Raw genomic sequence first — 18,726 nt, 5'->3', positions numbered from 1 at the left:
CTGATTGGACCACCTAGCTGAGCCATGCGTTGGAGTGCTACAATGTCACAATAGAAGAAGAAGATGAAGACCCGAGGAAGATTAATATTCCAGAGACTGAAGGACACTGCGAAGTTGAAGGACCATAGCTAGAGAACCTAGACATCACTGAGCCGCTCAAAACTAGGAAGGTGAACATTGGCACGGAGGCAGAGCTAAAGTCTGCAAAGATTGGGGACTACTAGGATGACGCGACAGTAGATAAGGTTGCTGAACAACTCCGTGAATATCAGGATCTATTTCTGACAAGGTTTTCAGATCTGAAAGGGATAATAGGGCACCTGTGTGTCATGAAGATCACCCTAAAACTGGATGCAAAGCCTGTGAAACAAAGACCTTACCACCTCAATTTGAAGTATAAAGAAAGGGTCCACATAGAGTTAGATAAGATTCTTGCAGCAGGTATTATTGAATCGGTGGAAGAATCTAATCGGGTAAGCGTAATAGTGGTTCAGGAAAAGAAGTAGAAGGAAGAAATAAGGATATGCGTAGATCTCAGGAAGTTGAATGATGCCTGCTTGCATGATCCCTTCTCAACTCCATTCACCGATGAGGTCCTGGATAATGTTGGTGGCCAAGAAGCATATTCGTTCACTGATGGGTTCTCTGGGTACCATCACATCAAAATCGTGCTGGAGGATAGAAGTAAGATGACCTTCATGACTTAATGGGGATGCTTCCTGTATATGATGATGCTTTTGGGCTGAAGAACGTGTCGACGATCTTTTTGCACGTAGTCATCGTGGCGTTTAAGGATTGCATTCATAAATTTCTGGAAGTATACTTTGACGATTGGACAGTGTTCAGACTAGTGAAGCGCCATGTGGCGAGTTTGCGCTTGATGCTAGATACATGCCAGAGGTACCAAATCGTGCTCAATTTGAAGAATGTTTGTTTTGTTTCCCTTTTGGGATCTTGCTGTGTGATGTGGTATGCAGACAAGGCTTGATGGTAGACCCTATGAAGACCACGGTCATAATCAATTTGGAGGTGCCAATGAGTGTGAAACAGTTGCACGCAATGTTGGGGCATATGGGATACTATAGGAAATTCATCAAGAGCTATGCCCAAATCACCACACCGATGGAAAAATTGTTAAAGAAGAATGTTGTGTTCTATTGGAATGAATAATTCTAGAAGAGCTTGAATGTGCTAAAGGAGAAAATGGTCACCGTGCCGATCCTAGTCTTCCCCGATTGGAAGAAGGAATTTAATGTGCATGTGGACGCATCATGTATTGCGCTGGAAGTAGTACTGACATAGGCTAGTGAAGGGAACTTGGATCACCCTATAGCATTCACAAGTAGGAAGTTGTCCAAAGCTGAGAAAAAATATTCCACGACAGAGTGCGAAGGACTTGCTATGGTGTACGCACTCCAGAAGTTTAGGAATTATTTGTTGGGTAGACATTTTAAGATGTATATAGACCATTCGACATTAAAATACCTGGTCAACAAGCCTGTGTTGGGGGGGGAGATATGCAGGTGGCTGTTGTTGTTCCAAGAGTATGATTTTGAAGTTATTGTGAAACTAGGATGCTTGAATGCTGGACCGGATCATCTGTCACGCATTGAAATAGGAGAGGAACCTACGAATTTTGAGGAAGGACTATCTGACAAGAATATCTTTGAAATATGCCTCGCGGATATCCACTTTGAAGATATTATACACTTCTTGATGACAGGTATGACTCTGGAAGGATATACAAGCCAACAGAAGAAGGAACTGGTGGTGCGCACGGCAAACTTTTTTGTCATTGCAGGGCACTTATACAAAATGGGATCAGATGAAATATTCTGATGTTATGTGTCAGAGTTTGAACAAAACAATATCCTCGCTGAGGCTCATGGTGGAGCTGTGGGAGTTCATTATCCAGGAAAAGAAATAGGACAAAAGATTTTGTGTGCTGGGTTATGGTGGCCAACCTTGCATAAGGACTCAAAAGCATATTGTAGGGCATGCGATGCATGCCAAAGGATGGGCAGACCCTTACACAGGGATGAGCTACCACTGAATCTATAGATATCACTACAGCCCTTCGAGAAGTGGGCGGTTGACTTTGTAGGACCAATTCAGCCTCCAGGGAAGAATACGGGTGTGCAATACATCATTACTGCGACTAAGTACTTAACTAGATGGGCGTTGGCACAACCTATGAAGGACTGTACAAGAGTGATAGTAGCCAAATTCATCTTTGAGTACATGCTGACAAGGTTTGGTTGTCCAAAAATTTTAATGAGCAATCGCGATACACACTTTCTTAATGAGATGATTAATGTGATGACAAAGGAATTTCAGGTCTACCATCATAAGAGCACGCCATATCATCCGCAAGCTAATGGGACGGTGGAAGCGTTTAATAAAATATTGGAGTGCACACTCACAAATGTTTGCAATGCTTGAAGAAATGACTAGGATTTTCACATGCCCACAGTGCTATGGGCTTATAGAATGACTTGCAAGAAGTTGACTGGACAAACATCATTCATACTGGTTTATGGCATGGAAGCTATGATGCCAGTGGAGTACATTATACCTAGTTGACACATAGCGGCATTCACAGGAATGAAATATTGTAGAGCCCTGGAGGAGAGGCTCACATAGCTAACAAAGCTTGAAGAAGATATATTTCTAGCTAGATTCCATCAACAAGTTCAAAAGGAGCACGAAAATGCATGGAACAATCGGCACATCAAACTGCGCACCTTCAAGGTAAATGATTTAGTTCTATTATATGACAACAAGTATGATAAATTTCCAGGAAAATTTCGGATGCATTGGCTGGGGCCATATGTCATCAAGGAGATTACCGATGGTGGAGTAGTTCAGTTGGTACATTTGAATGGAGAACCATTCCCAGGCCGAGAGAATGGTAGCTGATTGAAGCCATACACCGGCGATTCAGCTAGATGACTACATGGTGGAAGCACAGTCTTAGCACTCTAGGCAGCTGAAAGGAGGCGCGTGACTATAAACTACATTGCCTATGTTGGGGGGCTGCGCGATTGGGGAATTGCATGGAACAAAGGAATGTCACAGTGTCAGCAGAAACGCACAAGGAGTTGCGCTATCCAAGAATGGACCGCGCAGGGTAGCTGGAAAGTGACCATTATGGTCATTGTTCATGACTTGACAATGGGAAAATGGCCAAATGGAGTGGGGGGGCATCATTTAAGTCGGAATTTAAGGGAAATATATGTGAAAATCTACTGCCAATCCAACATTTATGAATGAATTTTATGGGGAATGGTCGGATTTGAATTCGAAAATGCCTATAAATTACAGGTGGCTACCCAACAAAAAACACTTGGCATTTTGAGAATTGAGGTGTTGAGCTCTCAGGCACATATGAACTGTGAGAACTTTGAAGCTTTGATAGTGAGTTCAGTGTTTGAGAATTTTCCAAAGGAAATGCAAGAGTTGTTGTCTAGTATTATGTCAGCACCCGCAGAAACCGTGAGTGCAATAGGAGCAATGGCAGCTGAGGGAACTGCCCCAGAAGTAGCAATTGCAGCTGAGGGAGATTCCCTGGAGGTTGAGAGCATCGAAGTACCAGCAGAAGTTCCTAAATCACTGAGGACTCCCAGGCTGAGGCCTATGCCGACCCAAGAGGGTCCAAAATCAAAGAAAGATAAGTAGCAAGCACCACATCCAGTGTGCGCATCACCCAGAAGGCACCCACAGAAGGAAAAGCCCACCGTATAGGAGAAGGGAAATCTAATTGACCTTGAACCTAAAGAGGATGTTGAGGAGATCCCTATGGATGAGGAAGACATTGACATGGGGGCGAAGGATGTTGACGTTGAGGGGTCTGACCCTATCTCTAAGTTTCCCGAGTACATTCCTCTGTGTAGAAGAAAGACAAAGGTTCCAAAGGACATTAATGAAAACAAGGTCATGTTGCATACACCCTGGCTGCCAGACAAAATCGTCTTTGAAGGACCATGCTTGGGGTGCGTCCCCCTATTAAAATTGGAGGATTGGGATTTGGCTGATATGGAGCGCTTTCCCCACTTAGCCACATATCAACTCATGCACCGCGTCTTCTACAAAGACTCTGGTGTGACCACGTTGGAGCCAAGAAAGTGGGTAAAAGGGGTGGATAAGGCTGGTCTATTAAACATGTTGTGGGTACTGCATTACAACTACACACCCATAACCATGATAATGATCAAGAAATTGTTGTGCTTCGTGCACAATGGGTGCCTATGGCTAGAGGAGCCGATACCAATCAATGACATGTTGATCCATAGGATCACTCGGCTACCGCACACAGGAGAAAATCCAACCATGGAATTTGGCAGAAAGATAGGTGAGTGTGACCTCGTCGAAAAAATGAAGGATAAAGTTAAGCGCACAAAGAAGCTGCGTGCTACTCCATCACTAGCATAACCAACCCTGTGGTCAAGGTAGCTGCTCGGATCCTAGAAGGCAAGATTATGCAGAAGTGTTGCACAGATGAAGTGTCAGCACCAGTAGTGTATTTAGTGGCCCAGTGCGTAGAGGGTGTACAGTTCAACTGGGCATGCTACCTCTACAGTGAGTTTCTTGCTAACTGCAGAGAGGCGCAAGATCGAAGCAAGACGTTTCACTATGCATGGTTGCTGCTGTCCATAGTGTTGGTCATGTGGGAGTTACCAGAGGATAGTCAGTTTCCTATAGTCGCGTAGAACCTACCAGAAGTGGCGAAGTTCGCTTCACTCTAGGCTACGAAGAACCTCCAAAGGGTCAAGGACAAAAAGGACTTTTGGATCTTGATGGAGATGAATATCCACATGGCGATCAACCGTAAACCGTAATTATTTCCGACCGTTTATGATAAGTTGGTAGAGTATGTGGAGTTCAAGGTGTACTTCCATCGGGTCTCCATGCGTGCGTGGAAGGATCTTGATAAAAAGTGATATGACCTTCCATACTTGGCTATAAACGACACGATCACAACTGTCCTTGACCGCTGGCTGGCAGATTGGCGCACCGGTTTGGACTTGACAGCTGGGTCTAGCAAGTCTGCAACACAGCAAAAAAAGGAAGAGGTCAAGCAAAAGATAGAAAAGCTAGCAGGAAAGAGGAACAAGGAGGCTGAGGACAAAGTTAGGGTAGAGCGTGCTGCCGAATAATAGACAGAGGAAGAAGAGGAGTGCAACTCTGATTGGATTGAAAAGTCACCTTCCCCGGAAATAGAAGAGGAGGAGGAACAAAAAATAGGGTAGGGAGGAGTGGACCCAGAGACTATTCCATTCTGGATTAAGCGCAGCATGGAACCAGAGAAAGTAGGGCCTTGGAAGAAGTCTAAGGCTAGTAAGACTTCCCTTGACCCAATCACCTTGACAGAAGGTGATCTGAATGACATTGGTGATATGATGAGGGATGCCACTGCAGAACTGCTACAGCAGTTTGAGTAGCAGTAGAAGCAAGCCTTGGGCACCATTCAAATCGGTCTACGAGAGCTACCGATCTAGGCGTCACAAGTGCAGACCAGTGTGGGTCGAAGTAGCACGACGTCAACCAGCTTGGTGCCTAGGATAGTTGAAGCAACATAAATGGTCTACCCCTTGGACCCCCAGTTTATCGCCCTGCTAGATGGAGCACTAACCACGGAAGGAGAAGATGATTGGGTCACTGTTCGCGCCCTCCAGAAGGTGAGGCTAGACTTGGCCATGCTTCCAAGAGAATCCCTTCACGCCCTACATGATGGTGTGATCATAGAACTTTGGGGTCAGAAACATCAAGCATTGAACGTCATCAATGAGAAGAAGGTGAACAACACCCAAATGTTTGCCGAGAAGACCTCTACCATCGAGCTCTTTAAGGCTATCACGGCGAAGAATGAGTGCACTAACAAGGTAGTGGCAGAGGCATGCAGGTCTGTCCTCAAGCTGGATATTCCTGAAGATGTGCCCCTAGATGAACGAATTCAGAAGCTCATTACCGGAGTTCACAAAGAGAGATCAGAGCTGGTCAAGGTTCAGTTAGACTTGAACCTTAAGATCACTGAACTTGGATTGAGGGACCAGCCCTCGACTCCGCTAGAGGTAAATGAGTAGCGCAAGGCTGCTGTCAGAGATGGAGTAGCCATTATAGATAACGCAGTGAAGGAGTTCACAACGCTCTTCGAGCAGGCGCTCAAAGTGGTTACCATTTACAGGAGGATCCCACCTTGCAAAGGTTGGAAATAGAGGCCTAGGAGCTGCAATAGAGATATGATGAAGTAAAAGTGGTGACACACACCATTGCCCTTATGCAGAGACTAGCAAAACTACTAGAGGCAAAGGTACTAAAGGAGCAGGTGGATATAGCATAGCGCAAAGAAGGCATCCTAAAGGTCAAAATAGTGCCTTGGCTTGCTAAATTCTATGCGCTCACATCCACCATCGAAGGAAAATTGGCTAGTTTGTAGGGAACACAGTAGAAGGTACAAGCAGATGGAATAGGGCTAGCGATAGAGCAATTGGTCGAAAAGATGAAGCAGGTGGCAACACAGTGCACCACCGAAGTTGCAGTGGTATGGGTGGAGCTCGGAGGACTTCGTGACAAGATCTTTGTGCCAGCAGAGTCACTCTAGGGAAAGTCACCAGATTTGTGTTGGGGGCCTATTGGGAACGGGTCCCTTGGGGTCAATTTTGGGGTTAAAAGCCCAATTTTTGGGGCTGAAAGCCCAAGTTTTGTGTAAAGTCTCCACATTTTTTGGTCGCGAAGTGTGAAGATGTAAAGAGTTACTAAGGGTTTTCTGCCCTTCTTTTGTATAAGTCATGTTGGCTCTATAAATCTACCCATGGTCCACAGACCATGGGACTGCATAAAAATGAGGTCTTAGAGGAGTCTAAGTCAGTTCAGCTCAGCTAAGTAGTCAATGGTGAAGTCTGAGTTTGTAATGGGTTTATGAGAGCTAAGAGTGAGAGTCTTAGCGTAGGAAGAGACTCTGCAACTGAGTGCACAGAGGCCTAGGGTAGAAGTCAGCAGCTGAGTGCGCGAACCCCTATAGCTGTGTGCACAGGGTAGTCAGAGTCTGTACTGGATATTCGAATGAATAATAAAGAGGAGTATTCTGAAATTACCTGTGTATTTTATTTCTGTTCATTGCATGTGATTATGTTATGTTGAATATTGGGTTTATGTTTTAAAGCTACTCGAATGCGTGAATCTATATGTTTGTCTGCTTTATATGGCCACAAGTAAAGATATATGTTTACGCGAAGATAAACATAATTGCATGTTAAAGTGGGCCAACACTTAGGATAATTCGAGTAATTATAGAGTAAAGGCATGTAAGTGCCCCACCCACCTTCTATGGTTGCACGAAGGACTATCATAGACCTTTGCGGAGGTTTAGAGGATGAATAAGAAGAATATATCGATAAGCCTAAAAGGCTTAACAAACTGCGAAGAAGGAGTTGAAGGTAGAAAAATGATATCACAACCATCTCAGGGTGTGGAAACTTGGTTCCTACATCCCCCCATACTACTTCGGGTGAGACTTCAGTCCGTGCTCCGCGGATTGATGCCAAAAAGGCCATTAGTGTAGGGATTAGCTTAGCTAATTAGCATCGAACCTCGGTCAGGGCCCATCAAGCCAACAAATGGTTCCATTGCCAGAAGAGTGACTCGAGAGCGAGTCACCAGATTTGTGTTGGGGGCCTATTGGGAACAGGTCCCCTTGGTTCAATTTTGGGGTTAAAGGCCCATGTTTTGGGGCTAAAAGCCCAAGTTTTGTGTAAAATCTCTGCATTTTGTGGTCGTGGGGTGCAAAGATGTAAAGAGTTACTAAGGGTTTTCTGCCCTTCTTTTGTATAAGTCATGTCGGCTCTAGAAATCTACCCATGGTCCATGGACCATGGGATTGTATAAAAAGGAGGTCTTAGAGGAGTCTAAGTCAGTTCAATTCAGCTAAGTAGGCAATTGTGAAGTCTAAGTTTGTAATGGGTCTGTGAGAGCTAAGAGCGAAGAGTCTTACCGTAGGAAGAGGCTATGTAGCTAAGTAAGCAGAGGCCTAGGGTAGAAGTCTACAGCTGAGTACGCGGACCCCTACAGTTGTGTGCACAGGGTAGTCAGAGTCTGTACATGGATATTTGAATCAATAATAAAGAGGATTATTATGAAATTACATGTGTATTTTACTTCTTCTCATTGCATGCGATTATGTTATGTTGAATACTGGGTTTATGTTTTAGTGCTACTATGATGTGCAAATCTATATGTTTCTCTATTTTATATGACCTCAAGTAGAGATATATGTTTACACGAAAATAACCATAATAGCATGTTAAAGTGGGCCAACACTTAGAATAATTTGGATAATTATACAGTAAAGGCGCGTAAGTGCCCCACCCACCTTCTAGGGTTGCACGAAGGATCGTCATAGACCTTTGCGGAGGTTTAGGGGACGAATAAGAAGAATATATTAATAAGCCTAAAAGGCTTATTGACCTGCATGAAGAAGGAGTTGAAGGTAGAAAAACGACATCACAACCATCTCAGGGTGTGGAAACTTGGTTCCTGCATCCCCCCATACTGCTTCGAGTGAGACGTCAGTCTGTGCTTCGCAGATTGATGCCAAAAGGGCCATTAGTGTAGGGGTTTTCTTGGCTAATTGGCGCCGAACCTGGGTCAAGGCCCATCAAGCCAACAAATGAATCTATTGCCAGTAGAGTGATACAAGGGCGTGTCACCAAGTTTGTGTTGGGGGCCTGTTGGGAACGAGTCCCCTAGGGTAAATTTTGGGGTTAAAAGCCAAAGTTTTTGGGCCAAAAGCCCAATTTTTGTGTAAAGTCTCCGCATTTTGTGGTCACGAAGTGCGATGATGTAAGGAGTTACTAAGGGTTTTCCGCCCTTCTTTTGTATAAGTCATGTCGGCTCTAGAAATCTACCGGTGGTCCGCAAACCATGGGATTGTATAAAAAGGAGGTCTTAGAGGAGTCTAACTCAATTCAGTTCAGCTAAGTAGTCAATGGTGAAGTCTAAGTTTGTAATGGGTCTGTGAGAGCTAAGAACCAAGACTCTTAGCGTAGGAAGAGGCTCTGTAGCTGAGTGTGTAGAGGCCTAGGGTAGAAGTCCGCAGCTAAGTGCACGGACCCTTGCAGCTGTGTGCGCAGGGTAGTGAGAGTATGTACTAGATATTTGAATCAATAATAAAGAGGAGTATTCTGAAATTACCTATGTATTTTACTTTTATTCATTGCATGCGATTATGTTATGTTGAATATTGGGTTTATGTTTTAATGCATGAATCTATATATTTCTCTATTTTATATGACCGCAAGTAGAGATATATGTTTACATGAAGATAACCATAATTTCATGTTAAAGTGGGACAACACTTAGGATAATTCGGGTAATTATACAGTAAAGGCACGTAAGTGCCCCACCCACCTTTGAGGGTTGTGTGAAGGATCGTCATAGACATTTGCAGAGGTTTAGAGGATGAACAAGAAGAATATAATGATAAGCCTAAAAGGCTTATCAACCTGCGCAGAGAAGGAGTTGAAGGTAGAAAAATGACATCACAACCATCTCTGGGTGCGGAAACTTGGTTCCTGCATCCCCCATACTACTTCGAGTGAGACTTCATTTCGTGCTCCATGGATTGATGCCAAAAGGGCTAGTAGTGTAGGGATTTTCTTGGCTAATTAGCATCAAATCTGGGTCAGGGCCCATCAAGCCAACACCCCTACCCTTTTTCCTAGCTTCCCTAGAATGGTTTCTAAATATAGTCTTGATATCCTCATAGGGTAACTAGTAGATATCCCCTCCTGCTAACAAGTTCAGGGTATCCAGAAGATCTTCCCTTACTCCTCTAAGCAGGACCAACTTCAGTGACTCAGGGTCAAGTGTACACCTGGCCCTTTTGTAGCTAAGCTGGAATCTTTCTTCATAATATTCTAGGGATTCATCATTTCCTAAGGTCATCCTAAAAATTTCCTCTTTAGTGTCTTTAGACCTACAGTAGTCTTGATACTTGTTGTTGAAGGCTTGCTGCATCTGAGCCCAAGTTGTGATGCTATCTCCAGGTAAACCCATGAACTAGCACAAAGTTGCATCCTTGAGAGTGGATGGAAATAATTTCAACTTCTGCTCATCATTGGTGTAGTCATAGGTTCGGCATATGACAGTAAACACAAATAAGAAAGTGTTTGGATATTCTGAGGTCAAGCCATGGAAATGAGGAAGGAAAGAGGAGCTTATATTTTTCATCTTATTATCCCCATTGGTTTCCCTGATGGGGAAGGCACCCTCAACTCTTTCCCTATTTCCTCTATCATTTCTGTTTTCAGCCATTGGTTTAGTAGGATTGGGTTCTCCTTCTTCTTCTTTCCAGGTAGGTTCTTCAAATATGTATGGTTACTCACCTAAGGGTTCCTCTAGTTCACAGCCATCGAAGAAGAGGGAAGGTTGGATGTTTGACGTAGTGGGGGTATTTGGCAAAAATTTCCCTAAGTTATCGCTATTCCTATGAGGCATGAAAAAAATGTTTTTGTTGTGTTTTGTGTTTTTTTTCAAAATTTGAAAGTAATTTCATAATTGAAATTGTAGACTGAATGAAAACTACTGACTGAATGAAAAATTAACTTCTTGATTGAAATATTACTTGTAGAATGGAAAGGAAAGCAAAGAATGCAGAATGGAAAAGGAAGAAAACTAAATTACTTTTGCAGAAATGAAACTACTAGTAGAATATTAGAAATAAGAAATGGAAGAAAGAAAGCAGTAATCACATATTACTCAGACACCTCCCCGAAAATGGCACCAAAAAGTGATGAGCACGAGTATTGCATTAAGAATGTTGCAACTCCTAGGGCTACTAGCTTTACTTTATCAACCTGGGGTTCGTACAAACTTGGAGGTGACAGTGTTGTATACACAAGTAAAAGTGATGGTTATGTCTTTTGTCACTATTCAGCTGGTGAGAGACCACTAGGGTTTTCAAGCCATACTTCTATGGATTCAGAAGAAGCTTGATTACTGATGCAAGAAAGAGAAATCTGCTCTAGGAGAAAGCTTGTCTACTGCAATAATGAAAAAGACTGAAATCTAATGCTAAAACACACCATTTCCTAACTAACTGCTGAGAAACTATACTTTACAAGAATGCAAAGCTAACGTGTATGAAATGCTATTGTCCTAAGCATGGAAGTTAAAAACATAAAACATCACTATTGTGCATGTAGAAGACTGAAATAAATCTGTTTCGTCTTTCTATTCTTTTTATGGAAAAAAAAGTGTGAAAGCTAATCTCTTTTGGTGGTGTGGCAGGTGGATTAGGGATGCTAGTAGATGGTTGGAAGGTTTGGGAGACCCTTACGGGGAAGAGGGGAGGCCAAAAGATTATGGATAGAGATATTTTATCAATGGTGGCTATCCATTCCATAAGTAATTTTGGACTTTCCCTATACATTTGACAAAACATTCCCTAAGACCACATCTAAAGATATTATATTGTTTGCATTAGAAGAGTTTGACTTGGGAATAATTCTAGGAGGTAAATGTGGTTTGAAACTCTTTAGAGGAAAAATTCTATTACTATTGCTTACTTCAGGGTGGTTTGGCTCACTATTATTTCTAGTATAATGCAACTCTTTGAATCTACAGCCCAATTTCAACAACATTAATAGGATCATCATGTTCTTTATTAGGATTTTCAATGGACTCTTCATATTGTTGATGGGAAAGGGACGAGGATTCACCAAGAAAGGTAGTGAAAGGAGTGAGATCATTACTCAAATTCAAGTGCTACGCACTATCCTCTTATTCATCTTGGTTATAGGGAGACTCCCCTCCACTATGGAAATTATTGTAAGTTTGAAACTATGGAAACCCCTCTTGGCTAACAACATTTTTTGGGGTAAGGTTGTTAGGCACACTCTATTGTGAATAATTATTTCCACTATAGGTATTTCTATTAGAATCCCTATCATTGTTAAATTGGGGTTTGGGAGGATAGTTCTAATAGGATCCTATTTTCATATCTAATATTGATAGCATGTTCATCATAGCCATCTACCCTTACCAAAATTTTGAAAAGAACCTTGCAAGGTTCAGTCAACATGAGTACTTGGTCTAGAATTAACCTCCACTTTGGCCCTGGGATATGAGACAATATCAATCTTATAGGTGCTTAAGTTATGTTGAATTGTAAAAACAAAGGTTTTGGATTTAGTAAGGGTTTGAGAATTATTGTCTTCGAATTCAGAAGACACATGTCCAAGGAAAAACTCTATATATAGGTCAAGAATTGTTTGATTCATTGGTTTGTATAGAAGAGAGATTTATTTAAGTAATTATCAAACCTTTGTGTGAAATCCTTAAAAAAATCATTTTCGGTCTTCTTAATCCCTTGGAATTTAGCTAAGAGTTGCATGCCTTCCTTCACAGTGGCCCATCTCTTGTTGAATGATTCATGGAGCTAGTCTTAGTTCTTAAGGCTCCTTGTAGGTGAATATAGATACAAGTCCCTAACACTTCCTTACAAGGATAAGGAAAAAAAGTCATGACAATATCCTCTTATTCTAATATTATTCCACCAACAACCCAATAGAATTCATGCATATTGTTTTCAGTCGTGATTGCATCACTCCCATCGAATTTTGGAAATCATTCTTCATAGTTTTAAGGCAATTTATGTGGACCATCAGGAATCCACTCACATCTAAGGGATTTAATGCAACATTAAGCCATGGCCTAGACATTTTACTTGAGTTCAATGAACTACCGAAGAGGTTACTAATTATCGGGTAAGGGGAAATTAGAAAGAAGATGAAAAGGCAACAATATTACTATTATATATTCTCTTTCTTGGAGAAATGGCTTCAATGGACCAACTACCACAGAAAATGGTGTTGGAAGTACTAAGAGGGGAGTGAATCAATATTTATTATAAATTAGTAATTTAGTAATCCTTTCAGATAATTAATAACATATAAAGCATCAACACATCAAGATAATAGTATATAAGAAGTTTTTAGGTGGAAACCCCTCTAGGACAAAAACCAGCAAACTCTTTTCTAATAATTTTGTAAGTACATCAAATGCTTTAACTCCAACTAAAAAGGGGAGCCCCAAGTGTTAGCTTGATTTAGGTTGACCCAGGTTCAATCTATATTGTGCACCAATAAAACCCTTAATCAGTGGCCCTTTCAGCAATGACCTGCAAGCAGATTGCAATCTCACCCAGAGTGACTATGGGAGGATGCGAAACTAGGTTTTTGCAGCCATGAAGGATTAGGAGATGTGGTTTTATTATGTCATCTTATCCTTATCACTTTTCCACATTATATTAATCGCTTAAACATTCCATATAAAACCATAAACCTTCACTGTGTTGAAGTAAGATGCAATTGTAATAACTACTACTCTATAATAGATAATAAGAAAATATACACATAAAAACACCAATGTAACGTGGTTCACCCCAATGTAGGGCTACGTCCACAAGAGTTGTTTCTTAATATAATGAATCTTTGAAAACCAAACATTTCTTGGTGTGCGCACTAAGTTGTAGGTTTTCTACGCACTCAACTATAAACTCTTCTCCAGGCCTCTGCGCACTCAGCTGCAGAGCCTCTCCTTTGTTACCAAATTACAGATCACAATAATTCATCCATAACACTAATTGATTCTGATCCATTTAATCGACCTCTCTTCTTATAATTTTACCCTATATATACTATTATATTGTAGGTTTACATCATCAAAATACCATGGTCCAAATACCATGGACTCCCTAAAACAAGCAACTATGGACCCAAAACCATTTATCCCTTACAAAATCGGTTCTTTTACAAAAAGGAGGGGCTTCAACCCACCCTGAAGCTCTTACGACACCGTGCGATATATTTAATTCCTCAAAATGCACTCCACTGCTCCATTGCATGCTCTACTGTGTGCGGCACCCCACAAACTGTGGAGTCTTCACCAAAATCTAGGCCAAGTTAGGCTTCACCCAATAGGCCCCAAACACTCATATGCGATCATCCCTAGTCGCTCAGCCAATTTGCCTCTGATCTTCGCTATAATGCTATTGTAGGCACTATTGGACTGCTGCAAAATATCTATGACCTACTTCTCTTCGCTGTGCACTTCCTCCAGTAGTGCTTCTGTCACTGGCTTTGTAGCATTCTGCATCATTGTTGTCTCTCTCTGTCAAATCTCCTGAAGATTCTCATCCACTATTTGGGAGAGTTGGAGAGCCTCATCTTTCCATGGTTGAGTACTCTCTATCAAAGTTTGCTCTTCCTTCCTCAACTCCTCTATCTTCTTCTGGAGGGCATTTCCCTCATTGATTTTTGTGAGCTTCTCTGAGATTGGTAAGTTCTTCACAGTTGCCTGAATATCCTCTAACTGCTACTTCTTCTGCTCAATATCCTCTTGTAGTTTATGAACATTTGGATCTTCCTGTGGTGAAATCCAAATATGTAAGCTCTCATCCAATAGCTTCCCACAATTTTCCACTGCTACGGAGATATCGGCCATTGTAGCCTTCAAGTTGGCCACCCTTTGCGCTCATATTTTCTTTGGTGTGGTTGGATAAAGCTTCATCTGTAGCTCACTGATTTTCATCTCATATGTAAATTGCATGTCCGTGATCTTATCATTGTATCCTTTTATCGCAAGGTTGAGCTTCGCAACCTTATCCTCCACTGGTTCCTCTTCTCAAACCTCAATGTTTGGAATCTCATTGCATGTTGCTTCGACCATCTCCTTCAGCTTCTGTTGTTGTTATACTTCCTAATCCCTCTCCTAGATTGCCTAGTCAAGCTTCTGCTTCAACGAAGTTCACTCCCTCTCTAACTGAATGTTTAGCTTCGAAGTGAGTTGTTATGCTGCTTAAACTCATCTATGATCTCTAGATGCAACTTGTGTAATCTTTGAAGTGGCATTGTGTGATGTTCATGTTCACATACCTCCACTCTTTTGCCTACTATTGGACAGCATTGGAGTCAAACTGTAGGGCTCTAGTAGGTATCAGTGATATTCCTGCTGCAAATGTAGGCTCTACTAGTCTTTTCTCTCCAAGCTTCTCCTCTGCCTATACTGGTTATCTGACTATCTGTGCCAATGTCTTCAATTCTGTAATGCACTCCGTGACACTTGTTGGAAGTGCGGCATAGCGATATTTTATCTTGTTCCATGATTCTACTATTGCTTCCTGAATTTTGTCCCCAATCTGGTCTAAGTCCCCATCAGTGAGGACCAATGGTGTTATGTCTTTTGTCTTGTCTACCTTCTGCTTCATTTTGCTTCTTATGGAAGCTTCAACGTGTGCCTTCCTCTTCTCTGTGACAGCTGGGTCTGTCTTTGTATTTTTAGACTCTCTATTCTCCTCATCACCTTCAAGAGGATCCTAGTGACCCTCATCATATTTCTCCTCTTGTTCTAACTCTTGCTCATCCTTATCCTTCCCACTTGCTTCCCCGAACATTTCGTGTCCTCCTCTGTTGGAGTATCCTTCGTTTGTGTCTCTAGTGCAGTGATCCAATCCATGGGTCACTATTGTATCATGCTAGGAGATCATATTCTATCACTAAATATGGTAGGGGATGCCATCTATTCCTTGTGTCCCTGTGAGCTTGTATGTAAATTATGTGGAAGTCAGCCTTAAACTTCATGATAGAGATATACTGCTTGTATAGGTTCGATGAAAAATGAGGGTTTTGGTTTGCCAACATGTGTAAGTCCATATGGTATAAAATGAAAAACATTATTTTTTATGCTTCTCATGTCGGTTCAATGGTATACCACCGCGAGGCATATCACGTGACTTCACAAACATCCGAGGCTATTGGAGGGAACTACGAATCTTCCTTCTCTCTCCCATGCATCACAATTATCAGAATTGACCATGCGTAGTGAAATAGAGTACCTTTCTCCTAAGCCTCACAACATTCGTCTAGAAATTCTTGGCATAGATATGTGGCCCAGTTGTACTGAAACCCATTACCGTATTGCAGATCTAATGAAACCACTGGTGCAAGGACTTCATTAGCCTGACACCTCCTCATGATTTTTCCAACCAATACATGTGTTTTGAAGTGAAATTCCTGGTCATTGATCGAGTTGATATCATAACCTCTCTTCCCTTTCATCAGTCCAAACCTCTTCTTCATGTTGTCTGCTATGGATTTTTCCCTATATTTCCCAGCAAATTCCTCTGTGGGGTTCAGCCCTTGATAAGGAAATATTGTGATTCTCCATATTAATATTAGGTTGATAGGGATCCTGTTCCCCATCCATAGGCTTCCATCGTGCACTAGCATGAGCAGTTGTCTCACACAAGTTATTCTTCTTGGACTTTTGTTGAAGTGTGGCACATTCAACATATTCAACAAGCCCGATTGCACCAATCCAGCCACCCACTGTTGTGTTTCTATTGGGCATGGAATCTGCCCACAACATGGTTTGGGGCTCAAAGCCTGAGTTTTGGTCAAATGTATTGTAAGACTCTGTGAATTGCGGGTGCGGAGAACGAAGTATAGGTTGAGTCATAGGGTTGTTTGCCCTAAAGTATTGTAATGTAATGTAAAGTCATGTTGGCCTACCCATGGTCCATGGACCATGGGATTGTATAAATAGAACGAGGCTCTAAGTTGTAAAGGGAGAAGAGGGGGGAGATATAAATATGAATGGTTCGAGCATAGAGTAAGAGTCTAAGTGTATTGGGTTGTAGTAGTAGGAAGAGGCTCTGCAGCTGAGTGCGCAGAGGCCTAGTAGAGTCTGTAGCTGAGTGTGCGAACCCTTGCAGTTGAGTGCGTAGGGCAGTGTTGAGTCTGTAATCTTGAACGAAGAATAATAAAGAGAATTTGTTTCCAGTTTTGGTGCATTTGATTGTGTATTGCATTCTTTATATTTATGTTGTTTTGTTTATCGCATGCACTTATATGATTACTAGATATACTGTTAATTATCATTAATCTTACACCAATCAGTTAAGTAATTAACTAATAACAAATTAAATAGAAAGGAACTTGAGTATAATACAGATTGCGCCCCGGTTAGGGCTGCGTAAAGGTGGCCTCACAGGTTGCAAAGGACTAATAGGTGCGCATAGTGACATGCACGCAGGGTCAAACCGTGGACCACCAGAATCTCATCAGACATCCCCAGGGTGCGGAAACCTGGTTCTACCACCCTCCCATACTATTTCAGGTGATACCTCAATCTGCGCTCCGCGGAATTTTTCCGAAAGGGCCAGTAGTATTGGGATTTGCTTGGCTAATTCACCTCTAAACTTGGGTCAGGCCCATACAAGCCAATAGTTTCTAACCTTGTCACACCACTCTCAGGGTAGTGCACTTGTTTTAAATACTTGTTTGGTGCTAACTACGGATATTTATTTCTATCATTGAAATCATTATCCATGAAATTCAGCTACGGAATCTTCCCAAGGTTTTCTCTAGTAAATCGCATTGACTCCAGCAACAAAGGTGCGAAGGTGCCATACTTTGCATCCTTTGACTTTGTCACTCATTTTTCATATGGTTTTATTGATGGAATATATGGTGGGAGAGTTGGTAGAAATGGTGCTCCATCCATTTCCATTTTACCTTGCTCTAATTCTTCCCCACTATCTCTCACCTATTCGGGCTCTTTCTGAGGCTCAACATGTTTCTTTTCTTGTTTGTTCTTCGTTCTCTACTCTCTGGTCATTTTCTTTCATAGGGATCTCCACTGCATGAGTGATGAAGCTGTTGTGGGTGGTGATGTTGCTGCGGGCATATCATATACTGCTTCCATGACTTTGGCTAAGCCCTTCCCATTAAATATATGAATAAATTTTTTAGGCGTCAGGGCATCCATGTGAAAATTTCTGAAACTTCTTCACAATAGAAATATTCTAACTCTTAGGATAGAAAAGTGCCAAATATGGGTGGGACGCAATTTTTATAACAAATATGAATTTATAACCCCATCATTAGCTCAAATTGTGTTCATTAATTACATATCTATCACTAGATATGGTCACTATGTCCTCATAAATGCATCTTTCTGTGTGTTTCAATGGCAACTTTCCTTTTTAATGGTCATATTTTTCTCAGAGAACTTCGACACATCCCATATTGTATTTAAGCAACCCCTCTTACGCCAAGAGTTATATGAAATTCGATGTAACCCATAATGTAGCGAAGTAATTTCCTATGTTGATGCTCTCTCTACAATGTAGTTTATAGTCCAGTGCCCACTTTCAACTGCAGGTGGCACTAAGACTTTTATCCTTTCTTCAGAGCGAAGCTATAGGGGTAGGGTTGTCCCTATACAGCTTCAACCTACTTCCATTTACTCTTCCCTGAACCAATTATCCATTTAATTTTTCTAATTGAACTGCGCCTCCATCAATAATATGATTGATAATGTATGTGCCCAGCCAATGCATCTTGATTTTTCCTGCAAATTTTAAAAACTTACTATCATAAATGAGAACAAGGTCTCCTACCTAGAACTTCTTCTCCTTAATATGTATGGCATGCCAAGCCTTTTCTCTTGTTTTTTGTACCTGCTAATGGGATCCTACTATAAACATATCTTCCTCCAAAGCAAGCAACTATGACATTCTTGCCTTCATCATATAAGGGTCTGGAATATCTATAAAAGCTTCAATCCTCAAGCTAGGCACGATATACTCCATGGGCATCACAACTTCTTGCCCATAAACTAACCTTAAGGGTGTCTAACCTGTCAACTTTTTGCATGTGTTCCTAT

This window comes from Pinus tabuliformis, chromosome 5_1, assembly GCF_031772625.1.
Source record: "Pinus tabuliformis cultivar Carrire ecotype Pingquan chromosome 5_1, CPIR1, whole genome shotgun sequence".
In the NCBI taxonomy this organism is placed as follows: domain Eukaryota; kingdom Viridiplantae; phylum Streptophyta; class Pinopsida; order Pinales; family Pinaceae; genus Pinus; species Pinus tabuliformis.
This window is presented reverse-complemented; position numbering follows the sequence as displayed.